The sequence below is a fragment of the Nannospalax galili genome, unplaced genomic scaffold, assembly GCF_000622305.1.
Source record: "Nannospalax galili isolate Female #2095 unplaced genomic scaffold, S.galili_v1.0 scaffold290, whole genome shotgun sequence".
In the NCBI taxonomy this organism is placed as follows: Eukaryota; Metazoa; Chordata; class Mammalia; order Rodentia; family Spalacidae; genus Nannospalax; species Nannospalax galili.
This window is the reverse complement of record NW_008331486.1, coordinates 3477797-3495819: the sequence shown is the minus strand read 5'-3', so window position 1 is coordinate 3495819 and position 18023 is coordinate 3477797. Positions and strand designations below refer to the sequence as shown.

At 38.3% G+C, this 18023-nt stretch overlaps 1 protein-coding gene across 2 annotated transcripts in view; it reads right to left on the bottom strand.

Moving 5' to 3' along the window:
- Nucleotides 1-18023, bottom strand: part of Pbx3 (PBX homeobox 3) — a 205501-nt gene that overhangs the window by 139894 nt on the left and 47584 nt on the right. The window lies entirely within an intron of this gene.

Genomic DNA, 18023 nt, shown 5'->3' with positions numbered 1-18023 from the left:
CCAAGACACTCAGGCTGAGCTGCTGTTTTTATAGTAATGTTGCCTTACCCCTTCCATACTTCCCTAATTCCCTGTTTTTATTTCATTATGTCTTATCCTTTACCAGTAAAGATAAAAATACTAGTAATAGTACACAGATTAAATACATGGCATCAGTCTCATAAAAATCCTTCAATCCGGGGACTGGAGAGTTGACTCAGCAGTTAAAAGCACTAACTGCTCTTAAGATACTCACATGGCAGCTAACAACCATCTGTAACTCCAGTTCCAGGGTATCCAACGCCCTCTTCTGATCCCCGTAGGCACTGCATGACATGGGTGCACTCATACATGCAGGTAACATATTCATACACATAAATTTTAAAAACAAATTTTTTAAAAATCCTTCAGTTCTTCAGCCTATTTTTCTCTACTCAAAACACCACCAAATCTTTGTAACTGTTACCCATCATAACAACAGCTCATCCTCTTCATCATCCTTTTCTAACTTCTTTTCTTTTTTTTTTGGTCTTTATGAGACAGGGTCTCCCTGTAGCACCAGCTGTCCTGGAACTCACTATGTAGACCAGACTGGCCTTGAACTCACAGAGATCCACCTGCCTCTGCCTCCCAAGTGCTGGGATTAAAGACATGCGCCACCACACCCGGCCCTCTAACTTCTTTTTTTAATTATTTTTATTTTATATGTGTGCATGCATTGCCTAGGTAAGTGCACCCATGTCATGCAATACCCATGGAGGACAGAAGAGGCTGTCAAACCCCTGGAACTGGAGTTACAGACAGTTGTTAGCTGCCATGTGGGTGCTGGGATTCGAACCCGGGTATTCTGCAAGAACAACCAGTGTTCTTAACCACTGAGCCATCTCTCCAGCCCCCATCATCCTTTTCTAACTCCTAAACTTCAAAATAAAAACATATTGAATGCTTTTTAATTTTAAAAACTTCCTTGGCAGAACATGGTGGTGCACATCTTTAATCCCAGTATTCAGGAGGCAGAGGCAGGTAGATTTCTTGAGTTCAGGCTAGCCTGGCCTATATAGAGAGTTCCAGGTCACTCAAGGCTGTACAGTTAAGACCCTATCTCAAAAAGCAAAACAAAAGATTCTTTTTTAAAAAAGCACTGCACCCAAAGTAGGTATCCCAGAAATTTCACAGAGGCACTAATGGCTCATTTAGCCTTTGAACACTTTCACAGAAATAACCTGACATGCCAAATTGTTCCTAGACTTAGCATAAAAGACATTTTTAACACTATTACCAAAAGAAAAATGTAATTTCTCCACTGGCAGGTCCGTAGTAACATTATATATGCTGTTTGGTCTTTTAGTCATTTTTGTTCCTTGAAATCATCATTAAGATGAAAGCAAAAGGTACTATGGTTACTATGCTAATATTCCAATGGATGGAAAAATCCAGAATTACATAAAACCTATTTACTACATAGCCTCCATGGGAGCAAAAGTCAAACAACACATTGATACCAACTTTCCCATCAGGGTATGACATTTGTCATATTTTTACAGACCAGAGTGACTTCTATATATCTGGAAATATTAATAATTAGCAGTGATGGTCATTATTTTGCAGACAGAACAAAGCAATGTCCATTTCTGCTGTTCCCACAGTGTATTTCTGAGTTCAAAACACCCCATACTGTAAACCTACAAGATGAACACTTGCTAAACAGGGAAAGAGAGGCAGCAGAGGGAAATTCACAAATGGCATTACTGACAGAAAAGCACACTCTAAAGTTTCTTTATTTAGCAAAAACAAACATATAAGAGCACACCCAAATTATAAAATTGGCCAAGCCTGGTAGTACACGCCTGTAATCCCAGGCAAGGAAGGAAAAGGCAGGATAATCAGGAGATCAAGGCCAGCCTGGGCTACATGAAATACTGTCTGACAAAAAATATACTCGGGGAAATCCTGGGTATTTACCTAAAGAAATAGCTACATCTTAGACTTTCTGAAGAGACTCTACACACCTTTCAGTAAAAGTATCATTTATAATGAAAGAAATATTTTGACTCTGAAGCAAAAGATGGGGCAGGGGAATACCTCCCTTAAAAATAATCTTCAACAATCAGTGAAGAATTTTTCAGATCTTATGTACAGCACAATTGTAGGAGTACATGTGAAGGCTACTGGTAAGAGCATTCCTTGTCCCTGGGCCAATGGGGCAACAGCACAAAGTCCATTCTTTTAAAGCAATACATGGTATATACGCTGAGGATAATAACCAATTTTTTTCTAACAAAGAAACAATATATTGTAGCCACAAAAAAGGTTTGTTCTCTGCCACCATTCACTACTCACCTTTAAATATTAAATTTTAATTTTATTTATTTAGGAAAAATTACATAATTCTTCATAGCAGAGTTTAAAAATAACTCCACTATTAATGCAGGCCCTTTATTTAATCACAGGCTAATTTACTCCTGACAGAAAGTAAATTCCACTATTTTCTGTGAGGCTTTATGAAATTGCCATCATTTTTAATTAATTCTTAATTAAAATATATTACACCACAGCTTCTACCCATCTCTCTTGATATTCTAACATAATCAATTCAAGACCATTTACATATCATTAATTAAAAGCCTTCCTCTCTCATCCTTAAAATCATAATGAGGCTCTATTCCTCATTAGCAGCCTTTAAGGGATAAAATAACAATACAGTCAAGAATGAAATGGTAACTTTTAAAAACTAATTTATACTTTTTAAAACTATATAGTGGACAGTGTTATTTTTAAAAAAAAATTTAACTCTGAAGAATCTTTGAATTCTTTCTCTTATGTTTTTTTACAGAGGAAAAACACAAGAGCAACAATTGGCTGTAATTTGACACTAATCATCAAATGAAATAACCAATAAATTAGATAAAAACAGAGCAACTTTGAGACCAGGAAAAATTACTACATTTCTGTATTTGAACAAAGACAATTCCCAACACAAAATGCTACAAACAAGGTGGGAAGAATAAGAATACACTATATTGGCCTTCTTTTCTATTTTTTAAATTATCCTAATATTTTAATGTTATAATCTAAACCTTCTAGGAGTATTTTACCTTTTAAAAATATATTTTGAATTAAGTCTGTTGTTCTTATCATGCAAATTAGGATGCACTTAGAAAACCTATTTGAAATTTACAACCCTGAGTCTTACTAGCTTGCCACTGCAAGAAGGACGTGCCCAGAGTCTGTAGCTACATGAAGCACTGAAACTGAGAAGCTAGTGGGAAGTTCTGTAATTAATCTCCAGAGTTGAGGGTATGTTTTACACATTCTTAAATGAGCTGTGACATATAGTAGCACTATAGAAAGTTATCATTTATTGGTAATGAGAGGTAAATAGCCTCTCATAGCTACCTATTCAATGATTTTTTACCTCCTTCAGAAGGCTTTAAAGTTGAATGTGGCTTGTGAGATTTATAGTAACTCATGACTTTTAACCCATCATTTTCAATATTTTGGCTGTGAGTTACAAAATGAACACAACTTCAACTATGATTATTTTATGGATTAGTATAAAATAAAACTCCACTGTTTTTTCTTCCTTTGAGCAACTGTGATTGTATTCTCTCTTGCAATATGGCTATAAAAACTTTTTAAAGACTATACTAAACCTCAATTTGTTAAAATTTTCAGTTATTATTTACATTTCAAAGGCAAACTAGAAACACAAACAGAAAACCAAGTTAAATTTAAAATGTGCTCCCCCAAATAATACCACATAATAGAGACAAAGTAAAATCAGACTCATGCCTTAGAAATCTTATGCAGACTGTCACCAGCATTCACTCTATGGAGTGTTTCATATCAAGCAGATCAGATTTCTATCACTGTCTTCTGTCAAATGCAGGTGCTACACCACAACCTGTCAGGACAGCCTGTCTGGATCTTCACACATCAAACAGAATCACAGCACTTGTTGTTTTTGTCTGTTGACAGCAATTTATTTTGATGTGTTGTCACAATATGGACTTCTTCAATGCTTGGCACCATGGTACCAATAAGTCACACTGTACTTTTTTCTACTACCAAATGCTACAGGTTTGGTGAGGAAAAAGAGCAAAGTTTAGAATTCTTTGTCATGTTTTTCACAAGGAAAAGAACCAGAGTAACAATTAGCTATAACTTGAAATTAATCTTCAAACGAGACAATCAATAATTAGATTAAAATGAGCATCTTTTGAGACTTTTAAAATTCCTTGCAGTAAACATACCTAGAGTTGATTTAAAAGTGGAAAATGCTGAACAAAAGCAGACATTGACTGGAGATGCCCCCGACCCCAGCATTCAACATTCTATTTAATACAATGACCAAACAACCAGAGTGCAGCAGCACCAACCAGCATGTTAGGAACAACCAGAGAGAGCTTTGAAATCTAGCAAATATACTCAGTAGAGCAGCCTGACACTAAACAACAGCTCAGGCTACACACCAGTGTGGTCAACAGTTTTCTCAACGATTTCACAATGTTTGTTTCAATTTCAAAGTAAAAACCTCACTTAAGTATAGTGCAAACCTCCATTATGCACTTAAGTATAAACGTAGGCACTAGGGGATCCAAACGATTGGATAAAGAAAGGGGCTAGGTTTTGAGTTTTTCCAAATTTGTTTCCCAGAAATCTATTCAAATTCCTCATTACTCCTCTAAGAATACAAAATACAATTTACACATAAAGCATAAAACACAGCTAATTAGGCAGGTGTGGTGGTGCACACCTGTAATCCCAGCACTGGGGAGGCTGAAGCAGGAATATCACAAGCTCAAGGCCAACCTGGGACACATGATAAGACAAAACAGCAGCTAATTCAAGTGCCAGAACATTTAATGTTTACAAAAAAAACAGGTCAGAGAGACCTTCAATCTTGTAGTGTTTTTCTATTCCACATTTTAATTTTTCATATCGAAAATTTCTAGCTAAAACCAACTTAAAAGTAAACATAACAATAAGAGTATAAGACACAAACACAAATACTAGAGAGAGACAGAAAAACAGAGACAGAGACAGAGAGATGGGGGGGCAGAGCAGATATGTGGACACACACTCATAAGCGAGAATACTGGTATCTTTACATCTAAATCATTTTATTGTAATTAGAGAAGATATCAACAGTAATGCCATGATTCCTATTTCCTTAAATAAATACTAAATATTGCCTTGAAAATGTTTTAAAACTAAAAGACTAGTTTTAGATTTGTAATTATATATTAGAAAATATAAGGTTAAGAATAATTCCCAATAAACAGTATATAAATCAATTAGTATATGTAATAGTTCCAAATAATAACCCCCCTTTTTAAAATAATTTATTGATAATTTCATACAGGGATATAAGCATAGAAGGTGTTTTGATCAAATCCATGCCCACTCCCTCCCCTCCAACTCCTCCCATATCTCCCCATCACTTTTTTCTGATAACTTCATGTGCTCTTCTTTGTTTTTTGGTCTTTTTGAGACAGGGTCTCCCTGTAGCCCCAGCTGTTCTGGAACTCACTATGTAGACCAGGCTGACCTTGAACTCACAGAGATCCACCTGCCTCTGCCTCCCAAGTGCTGGGATTAAAGGCGTGAGCCACCACAGCCACCTGCTCTTCTTTTTTTTTAATGGGGCTTTTTGCTACTCTAACATTCCCCCCTCTGAAGAGGTAACCCTAAAATCTTTTAAAGATTAGATAAGAGCTCCCAAATACTTTCTGCCTTTGGAACAGAATATGTTGCTAAGAGACCCAAGGACATTTTGACTCTTAGCCAAGAAGCTGGCTACTTTTCTTTGGGGGTCTTTTTACACTAACTGCCTAGCCAATTCCTACCTCCTATTCTTATCACACCATCCTCTGAAGAGGTTACCCGCAGACCACTCTGGCTTCTTCCATGCTGAACAGGGACACAGGGTGAGGCAACTGGGGAACTGGGTTACGCCTTCAGTGGGTCTATCTAAAAGATTCCAAAATTGCATAACTCTTACCACCGCGTGGAGGCAGGATCCAAGCACTCTCAGGCAGTCCCCTGCGTTCTCAGTCCCTATGCCAGAGGGAGGCAGGAAACAAGCACTCTCTGGCGGTCTGCTGAGACTACATAGATGGAGGTCGGAACCCACCTTCTCGGGCTCAAAAAAAACCCTTTTTGTAAAAAGTACATTGAGTCTAAGTTCAACTTAAAAATATCAGTTACAGCTATGTACAAAGCTCATTTTCAAACTCCATAACTAAGAAGTTTTTATATCTATGGGTAGAGTCTCCAGTAATATTGTCTACAGCTGGTGCAGTTTCATTCATAAGAACTTGTCTCCAAGGAATTTCACCACAATTTTTTTAATCCAACAATCTTTGCATCTTCTCTATTAGGCAAGTGGGTAGTAAAGAGATGGATTTTTTTTTTGTAGAAAAAGACATAAGATTTTACAAAGATGGACTCAAAACTGAACAAACACTCCCAACGTAAATGATTCAATTAAATTATATTCTGTGAGTTCTTAAATTAGACAGAGCAGCCATTTTGCACAATTCTGGGAGGTGCCATTCAGAGTGTGCTACACATGATGCAACATAGATATTTTATAACACAGCAAACCTGTCTATATAAAGATGGACTCACAATGTGTGTGCTCATGTGTTCCTTCAAAAACAGATGTGTCTGTAGCACAAAGCTTGGTCTGCTCATCTATACATAGACACATACATCTCCACATTCATCACTGCTATCTTTTAGTTCACCTCCAAGATCACTAGAAAAATAGAGCTTTCAATAGTGTGGCAATCTGGAGCTTAAATACTCAATAAAGACGTAGTGGCAGTCTGGTGTTTATCTAGTCAAGTGTGGCAAGAAAACAACTATATGTCAGGATGTTCTGTATCCAACCACCATGTCTCATACGCTTTAAAGAAACCAGCTACCCTGGATATAGTTCAGTACTATAGCATGTGCTCTGCATGCCCAAAGCATTGAGTTTAATTTCAGCACCAAAATCAAAGGGGAAGATGGGGGGACAGGACTAATCACACTGGTGCAATCAAATTACCTACATGTATCCTTTACAGAATGGCACTACTAAAAAATAGTAGTGATATCAGCAAATACATTAAAATTCTTAATTCTACTTTCATAACTGATTTTGGAGATAGGAAGCAAGCAGTGGGAAGCAAGTAAAAAATATTGATTAAAAAATGCACAGGTCTGGGTATGAATGACAACACACCTTTAATTCCAGCACTCAGGAGGCAGAGGCAGGTGAATTTCTATGAGTTCAAGGCCAACCTGGTCTACATAGCTAGCTCCAGGCCAGTCAGGGCTACATAATGAGACCCTATCTCAAAAAAAAAAAGCACAGGCCAGCATGGTAGTCACACTTGTAATCCCAAGCACATGGGAAATGGAGGCAGGAAGATTAGGAGTTCAATACTAGCCTGAGCTACATAATGTTTGAAGCCAACCTGGGCTACATGAAACCATGTCTCAAAAAATTAAAATTGCTTCAGGGCTAGATAGAGTCATGTATGCCAATAATCTAAGCATTTGAGAGACCAGCCTGGGCTACATGGCAAGATTTTTTTTTTTAAACTTTTAACAGAATATCAGCTACCCATCTATACATACCCAGTAAAAACACACAAGGAGGTCAGTTTTCTCCAAAAATAGAAAAGCTCAATTAATAGTCTAAAAGATGAGACACTAGACGACAAAAAAGGAAATATTAAACCGAGGGTCTGTTTCAAAGAAGGAGAAAGACCATGAAACCGATTAAAAAAAAAAATCTCAGTGTTAAAATGTTCTGACTATAGTCACATGTATGTTTAGTATATTACTATATAATTTCCTAACTTATGAAATACCCTACAATAGAAGTAAGAAAGACAGTAGAAGGTATAACTCCTTGCCAAAGAAAAACTATAGACACAGTTTTAAAATTTTAGAGGAACAGAATAAAAACTAGGACAGAGAAAAACTATATCCAATCAAAAACAGTGCAATGAAAAGAAAACTACTGGATCATAACTGGAAGCCTTGAGCTTTAATACCTATCTCAGCTCTGCAACTTAGGCAATGACCTTCAGTAAATCCCTTAGGCCCAGTTTCCTGTTGTATAAAGCAATAGTATTCCCATCTAAATCAAACACTGTTCTGCGCATTCAATTATGCCAAAGCACATACAAATATTCAAAAACTTAAGATGAATGAGAATCAAGTGTCACCTCTGGGTCTTCTGGTTCAGAGAGGCAAACTGAGTTCTTATGCTTCACTTCCTCCCCTCCCTTCCAAAGTCTCATGGGTAAGACAGAAAAGCTACAAATCAACTGAGGAGGGGCTGCAAGGCACCAAGTTCTCTCACACTTCTGGAACACAAATAGCAAAGGAGACACTAACTACATTGACAAATGCATCAAAGAGGAGGCCCAGATTCAGGAGAAAGAGCTACAGTAGAGGCAGGGCCCCTTTTCCCAGTAAAGACTGGGAAAGGCTCCAAGCTTGAACAGAAAGCAGTAACAGGAAGGGAACAGTAAATTAAAAGAAAGTCTGATTAACACCTGGGCCATTTGCCCACTCCTTACACTTTCCACACACTAATCCAGTCACTGCAATGAGGCTCATTTGCCCCCAAGGGAAGCTAGACAACTAGTCTTCAAAAATAATTAAAATATAAAATTAAAAGCATAACAGATGAGTGGGTACCAATTTTCTCATGCTTCATGATGTAACTCAAGAAATGCAATATGCTGATGAAATCAAAACTAGAGCATGTATAACTTATGAAAGGTGCCTCTACCACAACTGAAAATAACAGAAAGAAAGCAAGAGATTATATGAATAAAATAAATTCCTCCTTGGTCATGGTGGTAAACACCTTTAATCTCAGCACTCGGGAGGCAGAGGCACGCGGATCTCTGTGAGTTCAAGGCCAGCCTGGTCTACACAGTGAGTTCCAGGCCAGCTGGGTCTACAGGGAGACCCTGTCTCAGAAAGACCAAAAAAAAAAAAAAATTACTCAGCATAGAAAAACTATAAACACAGTTAAAATTTACAGATTAAATCACTAAATTTAAGTTACTAAATAGCTAGCAGAAAAACTAAAAACAGAAGATAGATGTAGTCTCCTTTGAAACAATTACAGGAAGGAGGCATAGCAAGAGGACACGGGAATCATCCTTCAAGTTATGGGAAAGTCATCTTCCTAAGCACATAAGAAAAAAGGAACAGACCTGAAAATTAAGGCTTTGCCTTCCAGCATTCTGATAAAAGATGAGTTAGAAAAGAAGATCTAGGGGCTGGAGAGATGGCTCAGCGGTTAAGAATGCTGGCTGTTCTTGCAGAAGACCCAGGTTGGAATCCTAGCACCCACATGGCAGCTAACAACTGTCCCCAACTCCAGTTCCAGGGGCTCCGATGGCCTCTTCTGTACTCTGCTGGCATTGCATGACATCGGTGCACTTACCAACATGCAGGCAATACACGCATACACATAAAATAAAAATAATAAATAAAATATTTTTTAAAAAAAAGAAAAGGTCTAGAATTTCCTAATCCTTCAGGCTGAAGAGTGGTAACTGGGAATACTATTTTCAGCCTCAAATTTCTATTCTGGAAGTTGTTAATCAGTTTGAATGGTAGACGGCTTAATTATATAAGGGCCACATTAATGCCACTGAGGACAGAGTGATTTGATAGGTTTTAATCTGAAACACTCATCATAAAATTAAAAAAGGAATGCCAGCCTGTAGCTCTAAGAATACAAGTGATCAATTAGATTTTGAGACCACATTGATCTGGTATTAGTCAATAATCATGAATGTTAATCACTGGACAGTCAACAGGAGGCTTCTGTTCCAACTAGCTGGTCTTACTCTAGGTTCCCTGCAGGCCACTAGAAATGTTTGTATCATAAAAGGGCTTTAGGCTGTCTATATCCTCTGAAACAACTAGACTAATAACCCTTGAATCCAAATTAAGCTACAAGGCCATCTGTGGTGGCACACATCTTCAACCCTAGGACCAGGCAGATGCAGGTGATCTCTGTTGAGTTCAAGGGCAGCCTGGTCTACATAAAAAAGCCATGACTCTAAAAAAACAAACAAACTTACGGTACAGCACTAATTTCAAATAGAACCGCATCATAAAGGAAAATCTGGATCCATTCTCATTCATTCTAGAATTGAAATAACACTTTTGCGCTTTTAAAAAAAAAAAAGAGTAGGTAGAACAAGCTGGCAAGTTCAAATCTACAACTGAAAGTTTATAAAAGTAACAACTGGGGACTGGGGAAAGGACTGGAATTTGATTCCCAGTGCAAACATCAGAAAGCACAAAACCACATATAACCCCAGCTCCAGGGAGATCTGAGCCTCTTGCACTCCTGTGTACATACCCACACAGACACATAACTACAAACAATAAATAAATCTTAGAATAAAAAAAAATAACAACTGTTCAAAACTACCACAACTTGAAGAACATGGATGTGCCCATCTGTGGCAGAAATACAACCTGCTGACTTTGATGTCGACAGTACTCTTGAATTTCTAGGGGTCCAAGGCCACTTCCGACATATATATTTGCCCTAGGTGTTGACCTCTTTAGCAATGCTGTCTAAACCAACTATAATGTAAGCCATGTGTGTATTAACAATTCTAAACTTTCAGCAGCAACATTTTAAAATATATATAAAATGGACTTTTTTAATATACTCTAATCCAGTATATTCACAACATCATCATTTTACTATATAGTCAATATTTAAAAGGCTCTTCAGAGCCGGGCATGGTGGCGCATGCCTTTAATCCTAGCATTCAGGAGGCAGAGGCAAGTGGATCATTGTGAGTTCAGGTCAGCTGGGACTACAGGGAGACCCTGTCTCAAAAAGACAGAAAAAAAAGGGCTCTTCATGGATTACTGCTCATTCTTTTTGTTCTTACACCTGTGCTGTATAAAAATGCATGATTCTTAAATCAATAAATGACTGTAGAAATTCAAACAAGTCACATTTTAAGTACTCAATAGCCATATGTGATTTAGAAGTTCTCCTTTGGATTGAAAGATGTGGCTTAATGGGAGCAAAGGACTCAGTGCCCACCAGTTTCCCAGTATTACAGAGATTAAGCAGCAGTCTTCCCAGCTGCATTAGCATCTAGTAAGAGTCACCTGTATTGATGGAACAAATACACTTGTTTGCCTTTACACCTTGCTGAAACTATACTACAACACATAAAGGAGGAAAGGTAGCACATGGGATGTAAGAACCAGGGCATGGAGAAGGGACCACAGCATGACTTTGCTTCTAGAACATTGGAAGGCAGGCTTACATACCTTCTCTCCTAAGGTCGAGCCAAAAAACTGGTAGCCAGCTCTCAGGGACAATGGCCTAGCTAAGAGACAAAACCTGATAGCTAGCTATCCCCCATATCAAACCACTGGATGACTGCTCTATTACCCCAGAGTGAAGACTACTAAAACCGAAAATTCTCTCTCTCTCTCTCTCTCTCTCACACACACACACACACACACACACACATTTTCACTGGGTTTTCAAGTATCTCAAAATTAAATATCCTATGTTCAGGAATTTACTGCAAGTCTATTATATCAAGCACAATTCTGAGCACTGGGGTACAGTGGACAAAACAAAGCCATCCCTCAAGGAGCTTGCGCATTCTAAGAGTCAGAGTTATGCTACTAGGTGTAGTAGCACACAACTTTAACCCCAGCACTCAGGAGGCTGGAGCAGGAGGATCTCTGTAAAATCAAGACTAGCCTGGTCTACACAGCAAGTTCCAAGCCAGCTGGGGCTACAGGGAGAACCTGTCTCAAAAAAGACCAAAAAAAAAAAAAAAAAAAAAAAAAAAAAAAAAAAAAGAGGGTTAGGAAAGAAACAGAAGTAAAACAGGAAAGGAGGATGAAGGGGAGGGGTGAGAATGCCATCTAATTTAGGGAATAACCTCTCTAAAAACAGAATTGGGCAGAAGTCAGAAGGAAGGAGAGAGGGAGCTCCTCAGACATCTGGGCAAATACTGCTGAGACAGGAGGAGCAGGGGAGGAAGCCAGTACTTGGCCCCTGAAAGGAGGGTGTGCTTGGCCTCCTGTGGGCACATGGAGGCCTGTTAGGCAGGAGTGAAAGGGTGGCACAGAATGATGGAGGGATAGTATCACAGAGGCTGAAGTGGACCAGAGCACATAGGTCTTAACAAGTCCCAGATGAATGGTCAGCCACAAGAACAGTGACATCATCTGACTTACATGTTAAGAGAATTTATTTGGCAGTTGTGTGAAGAAGTGACCACAGGGCAATAGAGCAACAGACAGATCTCGATGAGAGGCGCTGCAGCAAACTGAGTGAGGCAGAATTGTTATTTGGCAAGGCAAGGAAGAAGTGATCATTAGTTATGGTATTTAATTTTGCTCTCATCTTTGTGGGTTTTTGTTTTCGGAACTTGTGATCTTTCTATATTTGCTAACTCAGTCCAGAGTCAAACATGCACTATCATGCCTGACTTCTGTTTTTATTTTAATAATTTCAGGGTTTTTTTGGTCTTTTTGAGACTGGGTCTCCCTGTAGCCCCAGCTGTCCTGGAACTCACTATGTAGACCAGGCTAGCCTTGAACTCAGAGATCCTGCCTGCCTCTGCCTCCCAAGTGCTGGAACTAAAGGCGTGCGCCACCACGCCCGGCAAGGTCAATTTATTTTTTTAAATGTCAAAATAACATAGGACAAAAAGCATTCGTGTACACTTCACTTATTGCCTACTGGCAACAGTTCACCTATAAAGCATATACAATGGGGGGGGTGTGCAGATGTGTTTATATGCATAAAATTTGAACCATTTGACTAAGTTACATCATAACTCTTTTCTCCTAAATATTTCCTTAAAAATACGGTATTTTCTTAATCAGCCTCAGTAAATGTACACAATACCAAACTTATATCTAAAATACTATTGGTACTCCAGTTTTGTCTGCTGATCCAATAATGTCCTAACATTTTATGGCTTCCAGTTCAGGATCTATTCTAAGATCAGATATTGCATTTAACTGTCAATCACTTTAGACAACATTAATATGGAACACTTCTAGAAAATTTATAACACTGGCATTTTGAAAGAAAATGTCCCCTCTCATTTTGGGCTCCCAGCTTGAGTTTTGGGGTTTGTAGTTCTGTACCCTCAGTGATGTGCAGCTGATGGTGAGATCTTCTCAGGGTATCACATTTAGAGAAACAGGATATCCATCTGTCCCTCACTGGTGCTGTTAATCACCTGGTCAAGGTGTTATCTGACTTCTCTGCATTATCACTGTTATTTTTCCCCCTTGCCACTAATAAGCAATTCTGGGAATGCACTTTCAAACCTCATACTGTACTCCTCATCAAAATTTCCTCCTTGAGGATTGAAGAGATGCCTCAGCAATTACAAGCACTTGTTCTTGCTCTTCCAGAGAACCTGAGTTCAATTTCTAGCTACCACATTAGGCCTCTCACAATCACCTGTACAGCTCTTTAGGGATCCAATACCTCTGGCCTCCAAGGGCACCTGCACTCTCATGCACATACCCACACACAGACACTCATACACACATGATTAAAAATAAATTCTTTAATTTTTGTAAATTTTAAAAGTAAATTTATAAAATAAACTGAGTGTGGTGGTACTCACCTTCAATGCCAACACTCGGGAGAGGCAGAGGCAGGTGGATCTCTGTGAGTTCAAGGCCAGCCTGGTCTACACAGTGAGTTCTAGGTCAGCTGGAGCTACAGGGAGACCCTGTCTCAAAAAGACCAAAAAAAATTTTTTTAATTAAAAAATATATTTATAAAATAAAAATATGGATAAATAAACAAATGTCCCCCTTGATCTAGAATTTGTTAACAATTCTTGCCTGACCCAATATTTACTATGATAGCTGCAAATTGAGGGTTTTCCAACCCCACTTTCTAGTGGGCCTCAGTATTCTACTGTAAGAGTCCTCCTTTCTCTCTAACTCATTTCTCTTCCTATTATCAGTATGGGCTCATGAATTCCTGTTTAAAAGTCATCACTGTACATGTTTTGGTACTCACATTAGCTCAGAATGCCAGCGGAAACTCTCCAAGCGCCTCTGTCTTTGTGACGTGTTCCCAGCCTTGTTTTCAGCACCTTCAAACACTCCAACACTGTAAAATGCTTCAGAGTCATTCTGTACCTGCACTGCACCAAACTTGTTATCATTTCTTTATTCAAAGAACACTGTTTTAGGGGAAAATGGCATTAGAAACAAAACTTTGGGTGCTACTTGTGCTCTTGGTACAGGGATGTCTTTGTTTATATGCCCTTTGGGTTCTATTTAAAGAAACAACTCTACTTGGCAATGAAATATATGTAGGCTGCAAGGAGATAGGGAAGGTGATGCCAAGGTTTCTGTCCTGAACTACTACAGGAGTAACAATGGCTCAAGGTGAGAGAAGGTCTGCTGGAACATCAGGAATTCCATTTTGTATGTGCTGATCCTAGCTGGCTACTAAATACCCGAATGGAAATACTGAATATGAAACTGTGTAAGTCTAGAAATCTGAGGTTTCCTTCCATGCATGCTGCTAAGGCTTGAAATGTCTGTGTCCCTTCAAAATTCATGGTGAAGTCTGAGCCCCAAAGCAACAGTAAGTTTGACCTCTGGGAAGAGACTGGCAAGTTCAAACCTCCTGAATTTAGCACCATTACATAAGGGTCGGAAGGAATCAGCAAGGTTCTCTTTTTAAAGCCTTTTTGCACTTTTGCCCTTCTGCCACACACACACACACACACACACACACACACACACACACACTAACTACCCAAACCCTTTCTATACACAGACCTATGCCCTTGTCACACCCTGATCCTAGAAAACCCCTCACCCAATTCTTCTGAAACCTGTTCATCCTTCCCTACAATCTCAGTCAAAGGATATCTCTTCAAAGAATTATTTTCCTTCAAAAAATCCAACCAAAGTGGCTAAACAAAAGGCCAGTTAAATCACCATTTAGCAGAGATAGAGCAGAAGAGATTAAACATGAACTGGGTTTGGGGGCAAAGCCAGTGCCTGTTAATCCCACCATACCCATAGTAAATAGTAACATGTTAACATCACAGGAAGACACACAGCGAGATTAGCCACTAGGAGAGCTGAGAGGTTCATTACTGTATATAATTTGTGACATTTAAAATCTCTTCCAATTTTGATATTCTAAACTCTTACAAGAAATATATAGACCAGCTGGAGAGAAGGCTCAGAGTAAGCACACTCGCTGCTCTTGCAGAGGACCTGGGTTTGGTTCCCAGCACCCACATAGCAGCTCACAACCTTCTGTAACTCCAGTGCCCTCTTCTGGCTTCTGCAGGTAGTGCACAAGCACACATGGTACACTTACATACCTGTAGGCAAAACACTCAATACACATAAAATAAAAATATAACAATGACAAAGAAGATTTTATATATATATATACAGAGAGAGAGAGAGAGAGAGAGAGAGAGAGAGAGAGAGAGAGAGACCAAAGCCAGACCTAGCGGTTCACAAGTGTAATCTCAGCACTTGGGAAGCTAAGGAAGAAGACTGTGAGCTCTAGGCCAGACTGGGTAACAAAGCAAGACTCTGCCTCAACCAAGAAAAGAAACAACTCAGCTCTGTGACAATCCTGCCAAAAAAGTGTAACCTCAGGCTGGAGAGATGGCTCAGCAGTTAAGAACAATGATTGTTCTTGCAGAAGACCCAGGTTTGACTCCCAGCACCCACATGATAGCTAACAACTGTCTGTAACTCCAGTTCCAGGGGATCCGACAGCCTCTTCTGTCCTCTGCAGGCATTGCATGACACGGGTGTACTTACTTACATGCAGGCATAACACTCATACATATAAAATAAAAATAATAAATAAAAATTTTTTAAAGTGTAACCTCAATCCAATTATAAGAAAACAGAAAATCCTGAATTCAAAGAATATTCTAAAAAATGACATATATCCTTTAAAAATGTATCATAAAAAACAAAGAAGGGTTAAGGAAATATTCTATGCTAAAAGAATCAAAGAGGCATAAAACTAAATATAATCATGCTTATATTTTGAATCCTGGATAAAATTTTTTCCCTTTTGCTCTAAAATACATTAGTGAGAAGCTTGCCAAAATGAAATCTATAGATTAGCTAATAGTATTTAATCAATTTTGTTACGGTTATAAAAGCAGAGTTCCCTGACTTTAGAAAATAGACACTGAAATTGTTGATGTTAATAGTCTATCATTTCTGCAATCTGTAAATGGTTCGGAAAAAGAAACAGGACATGCATACGTATGTACATACACATTTAATATACAAATAGCCATTTCAAAACAGTGCAGAAGAGGTCATTTTGAAGAGTGTATATAGGCTACAAAAGGAAATTCTGGAGACTGACCTCAGAAAGAGAGAGGTGGAATGGGAAAAAGCATACCACAATAACATACATCACTGATTTTACTGTGAGAAAAGGGAGAAAGAATTTCTGCATATCAGGAACAGTGTTGTCTTATATGAATATGTGTTATAATGTTATGGTCTTTTGTTAACAATGGAGAAAATTATGGTAACAAATATATCAGAATACTTGGAAATCATACACTAATTTCCAAAGGAAATCATTTTATTTGGTCATTCCCAAAGCCGCATGAGATAAAAAGAAGACAAATAAAAAAAATGGCATGAAATGTTTTCCTGCACTAGAACAAACCCTGATATATCTTGTGTAGATAGACATGCCAATAGAATTTTGCTGAATAAAGACATGAAGCCTAAATCAACAGCCTAGAATCTAAAAATGTTGGAAGGGTGAAAACAGAGGGTACTTTAACATCAAAACCATATGCAAGCTGTTTTATTGTTCACATTAACCTAATATTATATATAAAACGCATTTTATCTAGCTTATAAGGAAACAGACGGAGTTACCTTTCAATTTAATTTAACATATTCATCCAGTGCCTAGTTGTGTGACGCTAGAGATACAGAATAACTTTAAATATAAATTAATTCCTAGTGCTCAGATTAGTGTTCCTGCTAAAACCTTCAAATGAAAAGATACAAGTTACACACTGAAATGACAACCTTAGTAAACACCCTAAGAAGCTTAAAAAGTGTCTCCACAGCAAGTCCAACCAGTGTGCTTCACTGAGGCAGTGGGAGATGCTGGTTGAGAGATTTGTGTTAAGGAATAACAGAGATACTGACATCTAGTTTTCCATGTTGTACACAACTAAATATAATAATACAAAAACTTTTGTTGGCACAACAACTTTAGACTGCTAGAACACAAAATTTAAGGTATGAGAATAATGCATCAAAGCACAGCTTCCTGGTTCAACATTAAAGTGTAAAAACTCCCAAGTTTCTGCAGTAGAACAGGTCCCACCAAAATACACACCTGGTAACTACACACTACCTCATTCCATGAGAAATCTGAGACAAAACCGGTAACCAGCTTCAATTAGGCTTTTCCTCATTATCCAAGTGGCTCTTTCGTTGCCATCACAACCTACTCATCTTTTCCTATAAATCTCTGTGATGTGCTAGGTGTGGTGGTACATGCCTTTAATTCCAGTATTCGGGAGGCAGAGACAGGCTGATCTCTGTGATCAAGGCCAGCCTGGCGTCCATAGCAAGTTCCACGCCAGCTGGAGACATTTGTATTCCTGGGGCTAGAGGGAGAAACTGTCCCAAAAAATAAAATAAAATCTCTGTGATGCTCCTTTGAAGCAGAATAGCTATCAGCAAGCATCACTGAGTCCACAGTTAAAACAATAACCAAATAAAGAGGTGAGCATGAAAGACTATTATTACTACTTTAACCTCAGATATCTTGCAGCATTTATTACTATAATTATTATTTCTAGCCTAACGATTTTGAGTTCATAATGACAATAATAAATGCTACTGAAATAATGGAGTATCCTGAATTATGTCCCCATGAAGGAATCAAGAAAAATACACTGAAAATATAAATCTTGGAAAATAAAGTACTAAAAATTAGACAAAGTCGA